The sequence below is a fragment of the Dama dama genome, chromosome 12 (assembly GCF_033118175.1).
Source record: "Dama dama isolate Ldn47 chromosome 12, ASM3311817v1, whole genome shotgun sequence".
Classification (NCBI taxonomy): domain Eukaryota; kingdom Metazoa; phylum Chordata; class Mammalia; order Artiodactyla; family Cervidae; genus Dama; species Dama dama.
Window position 1 is genome coordinate 46,215,543 of NC_083692.1, and position 15,457 is coordinate 46,230,999.

Here is a 15,457-nt window from a genome sequence, read left to right on the forward strand (position 1 = left end):
ACTCATCCTCTGTCGTCCCCTTCAAGGAGATCCAACCAGTCCATCCTAAAGGAAATCAGTCCTGAATATTCATTGGAAGGACTGATGTTGAAGCTGAAGCTCCCAATACTTTGACCACCTGATATGAAGAACTGACTCATTTGAAAAAGACCCTGATGTTGGGAAAGATTGAAGGCAGGAGGAAAAGGGGACGACTGAGGATGTTTGTAATTATCTTGTCTATACTTTTACTTCAACCTGCCTATGTTGTTATATTTGAAATAAGTTTCTCATAGACATCATATAATGAGGTCATATTATTTTAATCCTCTGTCAATATGAGTTGTTTAATTGTTATAGTTAGATAACCTACATTTAATATAAGTTTTATATTTAGTATAAATGGCTCATCCTAAGATGGCTTCAGGCTTCCTAATGGTTGTTGTTTCTTAAAGCTCTTAAAAGGAAAAAAATGCTTACTATTCTTTGAGAATTATTTTTTAAAACAAAGCCTAGTACATTTTCTGCTGTATCTTCAGGTGGAATTAAACCTCTAAATAATGAAAAATACAAAAAGCTCCAAACTTAACCTCAAATATTTCATACTCCAGAACCCAAGGACAGGGTATATTTTTATAATAATATATATAAATGATATATAAATATATAAAAGTAATAATATAAAATAAATATATTTTTATAATTGTCAAAAAAAGAAAAAATGTATTAGTTATTTTTAGTGATTTTATTATTTGGATGATTTAATTTATTTACTCAACTTTTATAAAATCATACACAGATCCTAGTTGTTTATAATGAAAATTCTAGCTTATATTTGGATTGTGAGTGAACAAATGGAAAAGTTTATCTTTTCTCCTTTGTATCTTATCATTACAAATGTAAATATAAAACTTGGTCTCAGGTTTACAGTGATCACTTCCATGTAATCAACAACTATATGACCTTCTCTGAACTCTTTAGTCTATACTCTAATTAGTTCCAGGTTTGTACATTGTCCCAGGCTTGCAAAGTGAAAATGTGGAAAGGAGATAGATAGAGGATTTTAGACTCTAAGCTCCATTAAGGCAGAGGCTGTATCTTTTTTTTGTTTGTTTCTCCCCACTTTATACTAAAGCATAGCATTGTGTAGCCCATAAGAGATGTTTGATTAATGTTTGTCAAATAAATGAATGAACCAATGAAGTAGAGGGTTGATTTATTAACCATCAACTCAATAATAGTCCTCAGTTGTTAGAATATCCTTTTCTTGCATCTTTTGTCTATACCAAATACCCATCCTTCAAGGCATAATTCAAAGTCCAATTCCTTCTCAGTGTTTTCTGAATCTTCTCAGCCCTTCCCAGAAGTAGACAGTCTCTTCCTTTCCTGAAATCGTACAGTTTAAAATTCCACTGATAACTTTCTACTTCTTGTTGGAGATGTTCATTCATGTGCGTTCTTAGGATCTGGCAGATTTCTTAAGTTAAGAAGGACATCTGTGTCCCTTTGATCTTGTCACCACAGCTCTTGTTAGTGTTTTGTGTGCCCCAGGGGTTCTTTCTGAGTGTCTGCTGCAGAAAAGTGTGACCACGTGAGGTGGTTGTTGTTGAGGAGGTATTGTCTGGAATTGTTCCATGATGATGGTAAAGAACGGGCAAGATGACATGACCTTTCAGCTTTCACTGCAAAGAACAAATGGGCAGAAAAATATATAGAACCAGAACTTGTGTTTAGTATCACAATGACTTTGTCTTCAGAATTATATCAAGATACAAATTTTGGAAAGTGACAGCTAGTACCTTCTGAATTAAAAATCAGCTGTCGTTTTAACTTTGTCAGTGGAATGGATTTGCTATGCAACTCAGTAGTGAAAGTACCTGAATATGTTCTAAAGCTAAATGAACAAGAACTAAAAGTAACAAAAAGAGAGTACAGACCAAAACCAAAATATTGATTTAAAAACATTTTATCTCTTGAAAACTACCCAGGTGAGAACTATCTAGGCTAACATAATTCTTGCTTGCTTACTCTTTTTAACTTTTTAAATTACCAGTTTATGGAATGTAAATTTTTGAAGTTTCCATTTAAAGATAGATAAAAAAATGATACTATCAAAAGAAAGTATTGTGAAAGCTTTACTGAAGAAAGAGTTATCATAGGTATTAAAGACCAACAGAAGTAGATTTATTATGTTCTATAGCAATCTAGGGCCACAGTCCTTTTATTTTATGGGGTCTTAAATTAAAAAAAAAAAAGAGGGAGGAAGACTGAAATGACTCTAGAGGATATGAAGAAATTAGGAAAATGAAGAAATGGCCTTTTCTATTTCAGGGGAGAGAGCAGCTCAGGGGTGGCATTAGTCTATAGCACTTTGTTATGCTTACAAATGACACATTTGTGTTCCAGGAGGCTTTTAGGAGACCAGCTAAAGCAAGTGCATTTCCTTCATAGTCATATTCCCCAAAGTTTTATGTCTTTATGGAGCAATACTTTTTGATATATTACAATGAAATTTAATATAATAATTTGATGGAAAGAACCCTGGAGTTTTCTCCATTCTCTGATTCTCTCTGTGAGGAGAATATGAGAAGATGATGTTTTTCTCTGAATCTGTTTCCTAAACTGTAAGATATGACCAATAGACTGAATATCTAAGGTCCCTTTTGTCCAACTTTATTTAACGATTCTTTATATATGTATTTAACAAGTGTGAAACTCTCTACCTTTTCTCTTAAACCCCGTTCAGCTCAATAAACCTGCAGTGATGAGTGGCTTGGCAGAAGAAATGCCTCCCAGGAGGTCAGTGTACAAGCTAAGTTGGAGGGACTCAGATCCATCTTGGCTCTTTTCAACATTTTACCCTGATTTCACATCTGTTTTCTCTGTGAAGGCTTTCTGTTATATTTTAACGCAGTACTGTGAATAACCATAACTTTTTGGGGATGCCCACTGCATGGGTTGACCATATCTTCATGTTGGGCCAGGGACAGGCATTGTTTAACTCTACAGATTAATTAAAACTCACTAATTAATGAGGTGACCCCTTTCCCTCTCCAGAATACTTTGATTTAAGTGGTAAATTATATGGTCACTGTATTTCTTACCACAACTTTGTGAAGAATATATTGGCCTCCTAATCTCAGAGGTCAGGTAATGGTAGCTGGCTTTGAGAGTTTAAGCTTGCAAGCCATGGAGCCAGGATGAAGATTCAGTTCTGTCTGATGCCAAAACTTATGTTTTTAGCCGTTACACTTCAAGGACACCTTTTCCCACTAAATGCTAGAAAAAAATTACATAAAAATGTGACATAGAAACGGGTACCATGTCCTTTATTTTTTATAAGTACAAATCAGCTTTATACCTAGGACATTTTTCCTGATATTAAACTCAAATCCATCTTGTTGCAAGTTCAAGTGATTTCTTTGGCTGGAGGAATCAGTTTTGGCTTGTGTCCCAGCAGAGCTACAGACCAGCTGGTCATGAGGATTTTGTCTTTGTTCAAGGTGTTATTTATCCCTCAAGTCACTGTAAATGTAACACTTTGGTTGCAAAGAACAAAGGATAGAGGTTTCAAGGGATGCTGTGCCCCTTCAGTTCACATATCTACTCTAGAGCAGTGTGAGGGCTTGGGACACGTGGAAGCTTGAAGTGGTAGGCTAAGGTCATATTCCGATGGCAAATGATTGTACATCATTTGTACATGAGTACATCATTCCTTGACCAGTCACTTCTCTGAGAAGAGAAGAATCCTTTCTAAAAAGTGTTGATTCTGAAGACCTTGGTCACATGGCCTGGAAGACTGTGTCCTATGTCCTAAAGTTGTGCAGATGTGAATTAAAGTGGTAGTTTCATAAAATAGTTAAGACGTAAAGGTGATAATGGTCATTAAGAGGATGATGGTGTTACTTGTTAGGACCGTATCATTGTCTCAATTAGATGAAAAAGGAAATAGATTCATATGGCTTATGACTTACCTTCCCAAAGTTACACAGAAATTAATAAGCTAGAGCTTGAACTTAGATTTTCTAACTCTAAATCATTCTCCTATTCATTCTCTCTTTCCTCATCAATTCACCCTCCCATACATCAACTCATGTATATTATCAGTTTTCAGAAAAAATGTACTGAGTACCAACTACATGTTTAAACAGGGGTTCCAAATATTAATGCCTGTTTGAAACACCTTGTGAATCTTTGGAAAACACTAATTCCTGTGTATGCCAACATAGACATTCTGATTTAATTGCTGGGCTGTGACCTGGGCATCAGAATTTTTAAAAGCCTCCCATTGGATTCTAATGTATAACCAAATCAGGAATCCACTGAGTTAGGCACTTGGTTAGAAACTAGGAATTAAAGAAGACCTGAAGCATTGCAACAAAATAGGGGATTCAAAGCCTATCCTTCTTATTCCAAAAAATCATTAAAGCACAGGGACCCATGCAGTTCATAGCATCCAGGATATGGATAATAAAACACTGCAAAATTTTATGGTCTCTCAAAATGTCTGATTTTTTTGGGAGGGCAGGGAGAGGTTTGTCAAGGAACATGGGAAAATGAAAATAAGATTTTTGGAGTGCCTTGTATTTATGCCAAGTGCAAAATGTGAAATTTGTGTCATTTCTATGTTCAAAACATTAAGCAAAATAGAAGATGCAAGTAGAGCAAATTGTTACTGAATTTAGCACCTCACAACAGCTCCTCTCAGGGGGTAATTTAGGCTTCTTTTTATATCATGGCTCAAACTTTGATGTGATGAGAGGATTTTGAAATTCACTTTGAGAATTCCTTTTCTCCCTCAGATTCACACAGTTAAATGATCAGAGATCACATTTAATTTCTATGTGGAAAGCCTTCATTAACTTGATGCAAAGCAGGCACTCTTGAGTCCTGAGGGAAATGAGAAACTGATGGCTTTCTTTCTAAGAGCATGATGAGAAGGTGGGGACCTTGGCTGTGCCGACAGGTGGCTGCTGGGTGGTGCTCTAGGGGTTTCCCCTTAGGAGGGCCAAAAGTCAAGTCACATTAGTAATGAGTCTCCCAATTCTGTCCAATTCAACCCTAAGGAAACTTTAGATTCAGGGATATTTCTGGAATAGCAAAATTATAGCCTTGTCCAAGAGTATTATAGGACAAGTAGAATAAAGATCCTCCTTTTTGGATTTGGCTAAAGCTTGAACAAGTTTACTCTAAAAATGGATGCATTACAAATTGGGGGCAGTTGCTCTGTGGCAGGAACTGGAGGCCATGACTCAGAGGCACAGTAGATATTTAGGTATTATCTACCTGTCCCATAGCATTTGTTAACACTTGCCAACACATTAGATACTCATTTTTGCCATACTTTCTGGTCTCCTGCTAAAGGATGTCTAAGACATCTAGTGATGATAGGTTTCCTCATCACAAATCCCTCCTTGCTCTTATATCCCTTAGAAGCAATGTCAGAGGAGAGTCCAGAGTTTCTTGTCAATGAGACTTCAGATGCCATAAGCAATTGACTGGAAACAGAAACCTGCTGTGACTCTGAAGGCATGCACTGCAGGCCAGGTAAGTATGCAAAGCTCCAGCTTAGACCAAAAGGAGCAGCAGGGCAGCACAGCTCTCCTCATCCCCTACCATCATCTCCTTTCTCATTCATCCTTTCCCATCCATCCCTTAAAGAGCCTGACTTTCTTGTAGTGATGGGTTGTAGGAGGAATAACTGCCATGTGCCTGCCAGTTTTTTGTTTTTTTTTTGCCTGCCAGTTTTACGTGCATTATCTCATCTATCTAAGTCACCTGTCAGAAGCTATTATCATCACCTTAGCCAAAGACTGCATCAGGTGTTTTTCTGCCATGTTCTCAAAGCATACTTCATGTCTGAATCTATGCTGATACAGTGTTTTTTTTTCTCTTTGTCTCACTAGACTGTGTGCTTCTTGAGGGTGGAGGCAATGTTTCTCTTTGAAGTATTGCTACTTAGCATAGTAATTTCACAGATCCCTGAGTTGGAAAGATCCCCTGGAGAAGGAAATGGCAACCCACTCCTGGAGAATCCCATGGACAGAGGAACCTTGCATGCTACAGTCCATGGGGTCACAAACACACACAGGAGTTTGAATAGGTGTTAGTCTGTTTTAAATTAGTGACTGATAGTTGCAAATAAAGGATTAACTTAATGGAAGTTTAAAAGTAATTTTCACAAGGTATAGATTGATTATTTATTGATAATTATTTATTATCACAGAATTATACATTGATTAACCTGGGCTTCAGATACCAAAGCTTTAACTTCAGGCCTCAGGGCTTTTCCTGATAACAAACAGCCTCTTTTACAGATGATGAAATCCAAAGTTAGATGTCCTCATATGTTTTTACAACTTGCTCTTAAGTGAACTTTCAGGTTTTGTCTTCTAACTGTGAACTTCAGATGGAAGTTATGAGATAGATTTGTTACAGAACAAATTTGGTATACAAAATTTGTTATAGAACAAAAAATATTTAGATGGCTGCCAGGATCAGCTTAGGAAAGAACAGTCAGACTTCTTTTCAGTGGTTTGGTTTATGTTTAGGGATAGGTAGTTGTCACTCAAGTTGTCACTGAGTTACAAAATGCTATGACTGAGCTTATATTTCTAAAAGTATGATAAATGATGTGCTTCTAGCCTTACTTGGACTGCCAGGGTACTGTTATCTTGTTACTTTAAAGATAGCTCTTATTATTTATGGTCATATCAAAGCCAAAATCAATGGTTAATGTCTAAGGTCAAAATCATCAAGATATCAGCATATTTTTGTAGTCCAGTTATGATACTAGACTGGCTGCCTAGGACAGCTGAAATTCAGCTTTTTGGTTCTACTTTCGATATTTTGGAAAATGTCAGAGGAGAACTGGAACATGAAATGTTCAGCCACAGAAGCACCAAAATATCAGTGCTATAATGTGGGAGGGCTTCCCTGGTGGCTCAGAGAGTAAAGAATCCGCCTGCAATGCAGGAGCCCTGGGTTTCTTCCCTGGGTTGAGAAGATTCCCTGGAGAAGGGAATGGCAACCCACTCAAGTATTCTTGCGAAGAGAATCCCATGGACAGAGGAGTCTGGGGGTCTACAGTCCATGGGTTTGCAAAGAGTTGGACAGGACTGAGCGACTAAAACTTTACTTTTATTTATGCTGTAGGAGGTAATTTCAGGTGGATATAAATTTTGAGCAGGAATTATCTAGATAATATCTTTAATTATAGTATTTCACCTGTGTAGACAGAGATGCTGGACTTGTCTGTGAAGATTTCTGCCTTTTTTTAAAAGGAATTATCTATTTGACTGCACTGGGTCTTAGTTGCAGGATGTGGGGTCTATTTAGCCTACCAGGGATCAAACCTGGATCCCCTACATTGGGAGGCTGGAGTCTTGGCCACTGGACCACCAGGGAAGTCCCTCTGCCTCTTTTATATGATGGAATCAAAGGTATTTTTTTCCCAGCTAGCAAAAAGTCATAATAGGAAAAGAGCAAACTAGAAATTGTTTTTAATAGTGAACATGCTGAATTAAGGAATACAACATTGTGAGAGACAGGCTTAGTAAGAGACATACTTTTTCAGTTGCTGTATTCCTGTTATTTCATTGTAATAAGAGGGACTAGGAAATGAGAAAAGTTGAAACTGCTCCAGCCAAAGTGATGTGGGTAATTAGAGCACTCTCCATTCGGCTGAAGCACAATCAAAGTGACAGGGCTGTTGAAATTCCATCTCCTAAACATTTAAACGCCACAGAGTATTCTCTATAGAAATCTGGGGGCAGTTGTGATGTGGTGGTGTATAAGTGAATGATGGCAGCTGCTCAAGAATACAGGGAGGGTGGAGGGAGCTGAGAGAGAGAGAAGAGGTCGGTACAGAAAATCCTGAGGCTTTATACACACACAGTCAGCTCGGTGGTCGGCAATACTGCAGCCACCTACTTGTCCCCTTCTGCTGCCTTCTAGTCCTGGTCATTTTAATCAGATTTCACCCAATTAAGAATATTAAGGGATGGGGTGTTGGCACAGCAAGGCACTGTGTGGGGTGCTCAGAATGTTCAGTGATCAAAAATGCCATCTGGGTCCAGCCTGTCTTGGAGTTTGCCTATAAAACAAAATGGAGGGGTAAGGAAGTTTATGGGACTGACACTGGTGTTATTGAAATGACAAGTCTTACACTGTGTAAGTAAAAGAAAGCTTAAGGATTGGGACAAAATTGGGAACTCAAAGGGATAGTTCATTGAGTTTGCAGACTGGTCACAGTGGGGCGGTTGAACCATAAAACCAATGAAAACAAGCAGAGAATGTGTAGTTTGAAGAATCAGAGGTGTTGGCAGTGTTATGAGATGGTCTAGGGACTGGATGGTGGAAGTATTGTCCTCTAGCAGGATGGAAGACAAGATCATCCAAACTGAGGCTGTTGGAGAACTGAGAGGCGGCCTTTTTGGCTGGGTTGTTCATGGGCCAGAGAGTGTGCTTGTGTAGACATATATGCCCTGCACGCCAGGCTTATACAATACTCGAGGAGGCTCCAAACACACTGGTATTGCCTTCATAGAATGTTTTATCACTAAAATAAATGTCAAAGAATATATGCTATTACACTGTTTATTACTACATGTATGTTAGTTATGACATCCTTACTCTGAAGTTCTAACACAAGCAAAATGAGAATTTACAGAAATGAGAATGTTCTTAAGGTAGTGTTTGTGAAGATAATGTAAATACTTTGCTTGTTAGACTTTAAGAAATCCTCACAACATAGTGAATGCCCTGAATGTAATTCATTTTATGATATAATTGTACTACAATAGAAAATTCTCCCCTACTCCAAGCAGATCATTTCATTTTATACCTCAGAAATTCTCAGTAGCTTGATATAAACACTAATTCCTTTCTTGTGGTTATTGTTTAACTTTCAATTATAGTGGCATATTAAATGAATAAAGGAAAGAGAGGAATTTGCCTTAATTTACCTTTGGTTCAAGTCAGCTCACTTTATTTCTCTTCCTTAGAAGGTGCCAGAAACAGTGCGAAGCCTTGTACAGAAGGTAGCAGCAAACACCAAACAGTCCCTGACCCCTAGGAGCTAAGTGGGAAAGCCACAGGCATCAATAAACGATCTCTTAGGTAGCTAACTATGGTTAACTATTACAATGTCAGGTTAAACAGTTTGCTTTGGTGGGTGGAAAAGACAGAAACTGAGGGTGATCTTGTTCCCTGTTTTCAGAGCACTTTTAAAGGTAGTCAAACAATGCTTAAGTTATGTTTCCCACATAGTTTAGTTGTTATTGGTCAGTCACTAAGTCATGTGCTACTCTTTGTGACCCCATGGACTGCAGCACTCCAGGATTTCCTGTCCTTCATTATCTCTTGGAGTTTGCTCAAATTCATGTCCACTGAGTCAGTGATGCTATCTAGCCATCTCATCCTCTGATGCCTCCTTCTCCTCCTCTCCTCAATCTTTCCCAGCATCAAAGTCTTTTCCAATGAGTTGGCCATAGTATTGGAGCTTCAGGACTTCCAATGAATATTCAGGGTTAATTTCCTTTAGGATTGACTGGTTTGATCTCCTTGCAATCCAAGGGACTCTAGAGAGTCTTTTCCAGCACCGCAATTTGAAAGCATCAATTCTTTGGTGCTCAACTTTCTTTATGGTCCGACTCTCATATCCATACATGACTACCAGAAAAACCATAGCTTTAACTATACGGACCTTTTTTGGCAAAATGATGTCTCTGTTTTTTAATATGCTGTCTAGGATTGTCATAGCTTTCTTTCCAAGGAACAAACATCTTTTAACTTCATGGCTGCAGTCACCATCTGAAGGGATTATTTTATGTTCTGCAACTTTTTATCTCCATATGAAAGAAAAGTGTTATGGCTTTAAAGGTCAAGTCCTGGAGGCAGAGTCTTGAGAAAGATCTATCATGTATATTTAAGGTTATAGTCAACATTCTTTTAGACAAAGGTGCAGAGCCAGCATAATTAAGCACAGGCAACAGAACACAAGGGTTAGAGCTAAAGGAACGGATCCAGTATGGAGTCAGGTTAGTTCTTCTCTGTTACACAGTGTTTAAAGGATTGGGATTATGTTTTTAGACTCAGAACCACTTCAAGCATGGACAGCTCTGGAGACATATAATGATCTTTCTACTCAAAAGTTAACTCTACAAATGACATTATTTCATTCTTTTTTATGGCTGAGTAATATTCTATTCTATTCTCTATATATGAATAGTATATGTTCTGTTCATCTAACAGATCTATTCATCTGTTGATGAACACTTAGGTCGCTTCCATGTCTTGGCTGTTGTAAATAGTGCCCCTAGGAACACTGGGGTGCATGTATCTTTTCAAATTAGAGCTTTTGTCTTTTCTGGATATATGCCCAAGAGTGGGATTGCAGGATTATGTAGAAACTCTATTTTTAGTTTTTTAAGGAATCTCTATACAGTTTTCCATAGTGGCTGCACCAGTTTACATTCCCACTAACAGTGTAGCAGGGTTCTCTTTTTCAACACATGCTTCAGCATTTATTATGTGTAGAATTTTTTATAAGAATGCCATTTTGATTGGTGTGAGGTGATGTCTCACTGTAGTTCTGATTTGCACTTCCCTAATAATTCACATTGTTCAGCATCCTTTCTTCTGCCTGTTAGCCATGTATATGTCTTCTTGGAGAAATGTCTATTTAGATGTACTTCAGTTAGAAGAAAAGTTAACTCTAAATTTCAGATGAATTCAGCCTCATGGTTCTACATGACTGCCTAATTTACAGAATTATTTGTCTCCTGTTTCCTTCACTGTCAAGGTCAGAATGCCTGTTTTCTGTTGTTGACTTTTCACCTGGTCTTAGAGGCTTTGGGCTGCCTGTCAGAGAAAGAGCTCATACTCTGAAGGAGTAGAATGCCTCTGATGTATATACTTCACCTTACTGGTGAGGAAGCAGAGTTCTTGGCTTGCCTCATCTTTTGATGATCTCTGGTAAGACTTGAGCTGTTTGATCCCCATCACAGGGTCCTCCTGCTGCCCCCTCCTGCTTTCTTTCTTTCTCTAGCTTGTCTTCATGCTGGTGGCTTCATCAGTTAACTATCACTATTGATTTTCCATCCACACCTAGCAGCTTCCCCCCAGTTGTGTAAGGATGAGGCAGCCCTCTTTGGGTTTCAGGGCTCAGACAAAGGTTTTCTAACCCAGTTTGATAAGTTTTTGTATGCTGTGTTACTTGAGAGATTTTACAGCAATGTTCTGTGTATTAAAGTCTGATAACAGGAAACAGATTCAAGTCGCAATAGTAAAATAGAAACTCACTATGGTAAAAAAGATTGGTGTTGCTCAGAATAAATCTTATAGCCAAGTTTTTCATAGAGTGAATTTCCATTTCCATTTTTCCATGGACTTCATTATACAATCTGAGCTGGGTATCACCGTAAAAAAATTAAATCAAAGAAGCAAATCTTTAGAGATCATGTTTTAGAAGAGAAAAAATTAGGGCATTTTAATGAATGTGGTGAAGTAGTTAGAAGGCAGCATTTAAAACTCCCTGGATAAGCATTGAATTTTCCACTTTAAAAGATAGTTTATACTTAAAGAGACTTTTGAGATCACCTTTTTGCCCTGGCTAACTGCAGGCTCTAAGGTGATATACTATCCCTAAGTAGTTGTACTATTTTCACCAATTTTGTGCAATTACCCCAGGGCCATTTGCTTTTGAGTAGAATCAGATCTAGGTAAGGATTCTCATGCAGTTGTCACCTCAGACAGATAATAACCTCTGTCTTTATCTGTTCCATATGGTGACAACTATCTCAGAGGGCTGTAGCGAGAAGTGTTTAGGATCCTATAGCAGAGTTCCAAATACAGAACCCACCCCTTTGCCTCTCTCTGCTCTAGATGGTAGCTTGGCTTTCACAGGATCACAGGAATATAACACCAGTGTTCCTTATTCTTTAAAAAATTATTTTGTATTCTGTCATGTTCAGAGTTTAATTAACTCTTTTAGGCCATTAGTGTACCATTTAAGGAAAGCCTATCTAAATAAAAGATCCAGGAACCATACACTGGAAAGTACACATAGACTGTGATGAAAATACAGTTGAGATTATTATGAGCATGTGTCAGTACAATGTGAAGAAAGGCTGTGGTCTCGAGCTGACTCAGCTGAAAAGGTTACTAGTCACTAACCAACCACCCAAACAGTTTAGATTCTGAAATAAATTATTTTTAGAGAATGGGGCATAATTTGTCCAGTTTTATCACTTTAATAGTCAACCCTTTCATATCTATTTAAACTGATGCTAATGCCAAATCAAGTTTGTCCATTGAGTTACGTGCCATAGACATATTGATCTTCTCTGAAGCCAAGTTCTCACCCTCACATCTTCCCTAGTTTTTTTTCCTCTGGCAGTTTTCACCTCCAGCTTTATTAAGATATTATTTGACACATGACACATGTAAGTTTAAAGTGTATATCAAATCAAATATGATGATTTGATATACTTATATATTGCAAAAAGATGACCACAATAAGGTTAGTTAACACTTCCATTACCTCACATAATTATCATTTTGTGTGAGTCTGTGTGTGGTGATAACACTTAAGATCTGTTCTCTTAACAATATTCAAGTATGCAATACAACACTGATAACTATACTTACCACGCTATACATTGTATCTCCAGAACTTATTCATCTTACATAACTGAAACTTTGTACCCTTTGACCAATATCTCCCCATTTTCCTCACCCCCATCCCCATGGCAACTAGCATTGTATTCTCTATTTCAATGAGCTCAGCTTAAGATTCCATGTGTGTGATTTCTTACATAATAGGTAAAGAATGTGATGTAGGTATTTTAAATTATCCTTTGTTATGGAAATCACAAAATTATTTTGAAAAGTGCAAAAGTCTCTCTCTGTGTGTACGTATTCCTTTGCCTAAGATGTATAGACAAGTAAAATTCACCTCTTGAGTGACTGCTACTTTCTAACGGCCCCCGTGTTTCCCGCCCTCAACCTTTCCTTAATCCCTGCGGTTTTGCTGTGGCCAGCAGGCAGTGAACTATTCCCTGGATCTCTGAGGCGCCCCCAGCAATGGAGCACAGCCCAGTGCAGAGAATACCTGTTCCTCTCGGGTCCTGGCCATCAATCCACTGAGGCCTCAGTGATGTCCTTCCTCCCCCAGAGGACTCGACTCTGGCAGTCCTCCTTTCCACGTTGTTTGTTCAATCTCCTAGGAAATCAACAGCTTGCAGGAAGTTGCCACAGTTGAAGCTCTTTCGTCTGAAAAACAGTGCCCTTAAGTTCTTCATGATGAAGGTAAATTAATAAGTGGGCAGGGGATGCTTTTATCATGGGCACACAGTGGTTAAGAACAGGTTTGCAAACTGCATTTGAATCTTGATTTTGTTACTGTGTGACATTGCTAAGCCTTCATTTCCCTAATAGTAAAATAAAGAAAAAACAAGATTATTGACAGTATTATATTGGTTAATGTATGTCAGTGCCTAGCATAAAACACTGTTTTTATCTTTGGGTAATTTACTCCTATAACAAAACAGGCATTGTGAAAGCTAAAAACCTTGTAGCTAGTGTCTTATTTACCATAAATATATACACTAAAGCTCCTTATGCAAGCATGTAGTGTAACAGAATAAATTGTATTTTGGATGACACATCAGCCTGAGGAATCTATAAACCAGCCTCACAGTGTCAAGAATTTGGGAGAAAGTAAGAAGTCATAGAAATTACAAACCTGCTTGCTACTCTTCATTTTCCCTCTTCCTTATTTTTAATACCTTTCTTATTTCTTCACTTTTGTTTATATTATCAAAATTTTCTGTTTATGTTATCAAGCTTTGGGAGTAATCTTTTATCTGTGTATTTTGTCACAGCTCTCGATTATTGCACAGTTCTAAGCATTTTGCTGGATTATGAAATATCATTTTCCACATTAGCAACTTTAATGAGGAAATCAGACAAATGTATAAATCATTCATGAAAAATAGAATAGAAAGCTGGATTGAAAGCTACTAATGTGCTAATTGTTTTTAATAAATAAATAATTTGCTAATTATTTTTAGATATTGACCTTTTAGTATACTGATGATATTTGAGCAAGTTAATATTTTGGTGTGTTCACAGTCTCATTATAAATTTACAACTTCTTTCAAGTAAATCAGTTGATAGTTAAAATTTTATTTTCACATGTGTGTATTGCTTGAATGTGAGTTTGTTACACTCCGAACCTACTCCAGTTTTTTGCAAGCACATGTCTAATTCCCTCAACTGTGATGTGCACCTTAGCAAACTGAGTGGCAGTCACGTGTCTCATGAAGCAGACAAACTTACAAGATGCTGACTGTTCCATTTCAGTGTTGCAGTATTCATTAACCGCTGACTGCAAAAAGAATCCTGCATTATTAAAGAGAAGAGAGGAATAGATTGGAGCAAATGACAGAGTTTTTAGTGTCTTATTTTTTTTGCCAGACATAAAATGGAATCACAGAGGTGAGCTTCTGCTTTAGTTAATTCTTCCCTTGGTTAGAATATCAACCTTTTTCTTCTCTGCTACCCTCATCAGAACCACCTGAAGGGAATAACTAATAAGAATTCATCTGCTGTCTTTTGTACATGACAAAATTCAGACTACCTAGAAATCAAAGGGAGCGGGTTATTTCCACCAGCAAAGAAGTCATAATAGAGCACATTAGAGTAGTCCTTTCCATTGCCTGATTTTCCATATTGGCTTATGGGGGTCAGAAGGCTGATTTTATTGTCCTCATTCTAAACTGACAGAAGCTGGATTATGTTTTCATGGCCCTACAGAAGGGTTCTGGGCTTGCAGAGAATGCTTTTGAAACAGGTTAGATATGCCAGCAGGGGGCAAGCATTAGCTGTGAGAAAGGCTCAGAGAGGCTTTATTTTTCATGGGGCAAGTGCTCACACACTCTCCCTTATAGGCACTCACACACTTATATTTAATTATTCTGAGCCTTATTTTTAAAGGTTTCAATTGTCAAATTTTTGCGTTATATATAGACCCCCAACTTGTGTCTTCAGAGTCACCAAAATTATACCCAAGACTTCTGTTGTAAAAATGTTTTAGTTTAGGGATAAAGAGCTTGGCAGAACAGGAAACATGAAGCTGGAAATTATGTGGAGCCTGCCTGAATTTGAATCCCTAAGTGACCCGAAGCAAATTTTGTAACTCCTTTGAGCTTCAGTTTTTTTCCGTTGGTGAAACAGGGATAAGTCTACCTACCTGACTGCATTGTTGAGATGCTGTATGAAGTGACATATGTAAGCTCTGTAAGGCACATCATAAAATCCTGGTAAATATTATCTTTCCTTTGCAATGAGTACAGACCCTGGGAAAGAGTAGACACACACGAATAGTGATAATAACCCATTAGAAAAGCCTGCTAAGAATGGATTTGGGAAGGCTTATGACAAGATGAGTCTGCAGAACTGAAGGACAAATGAG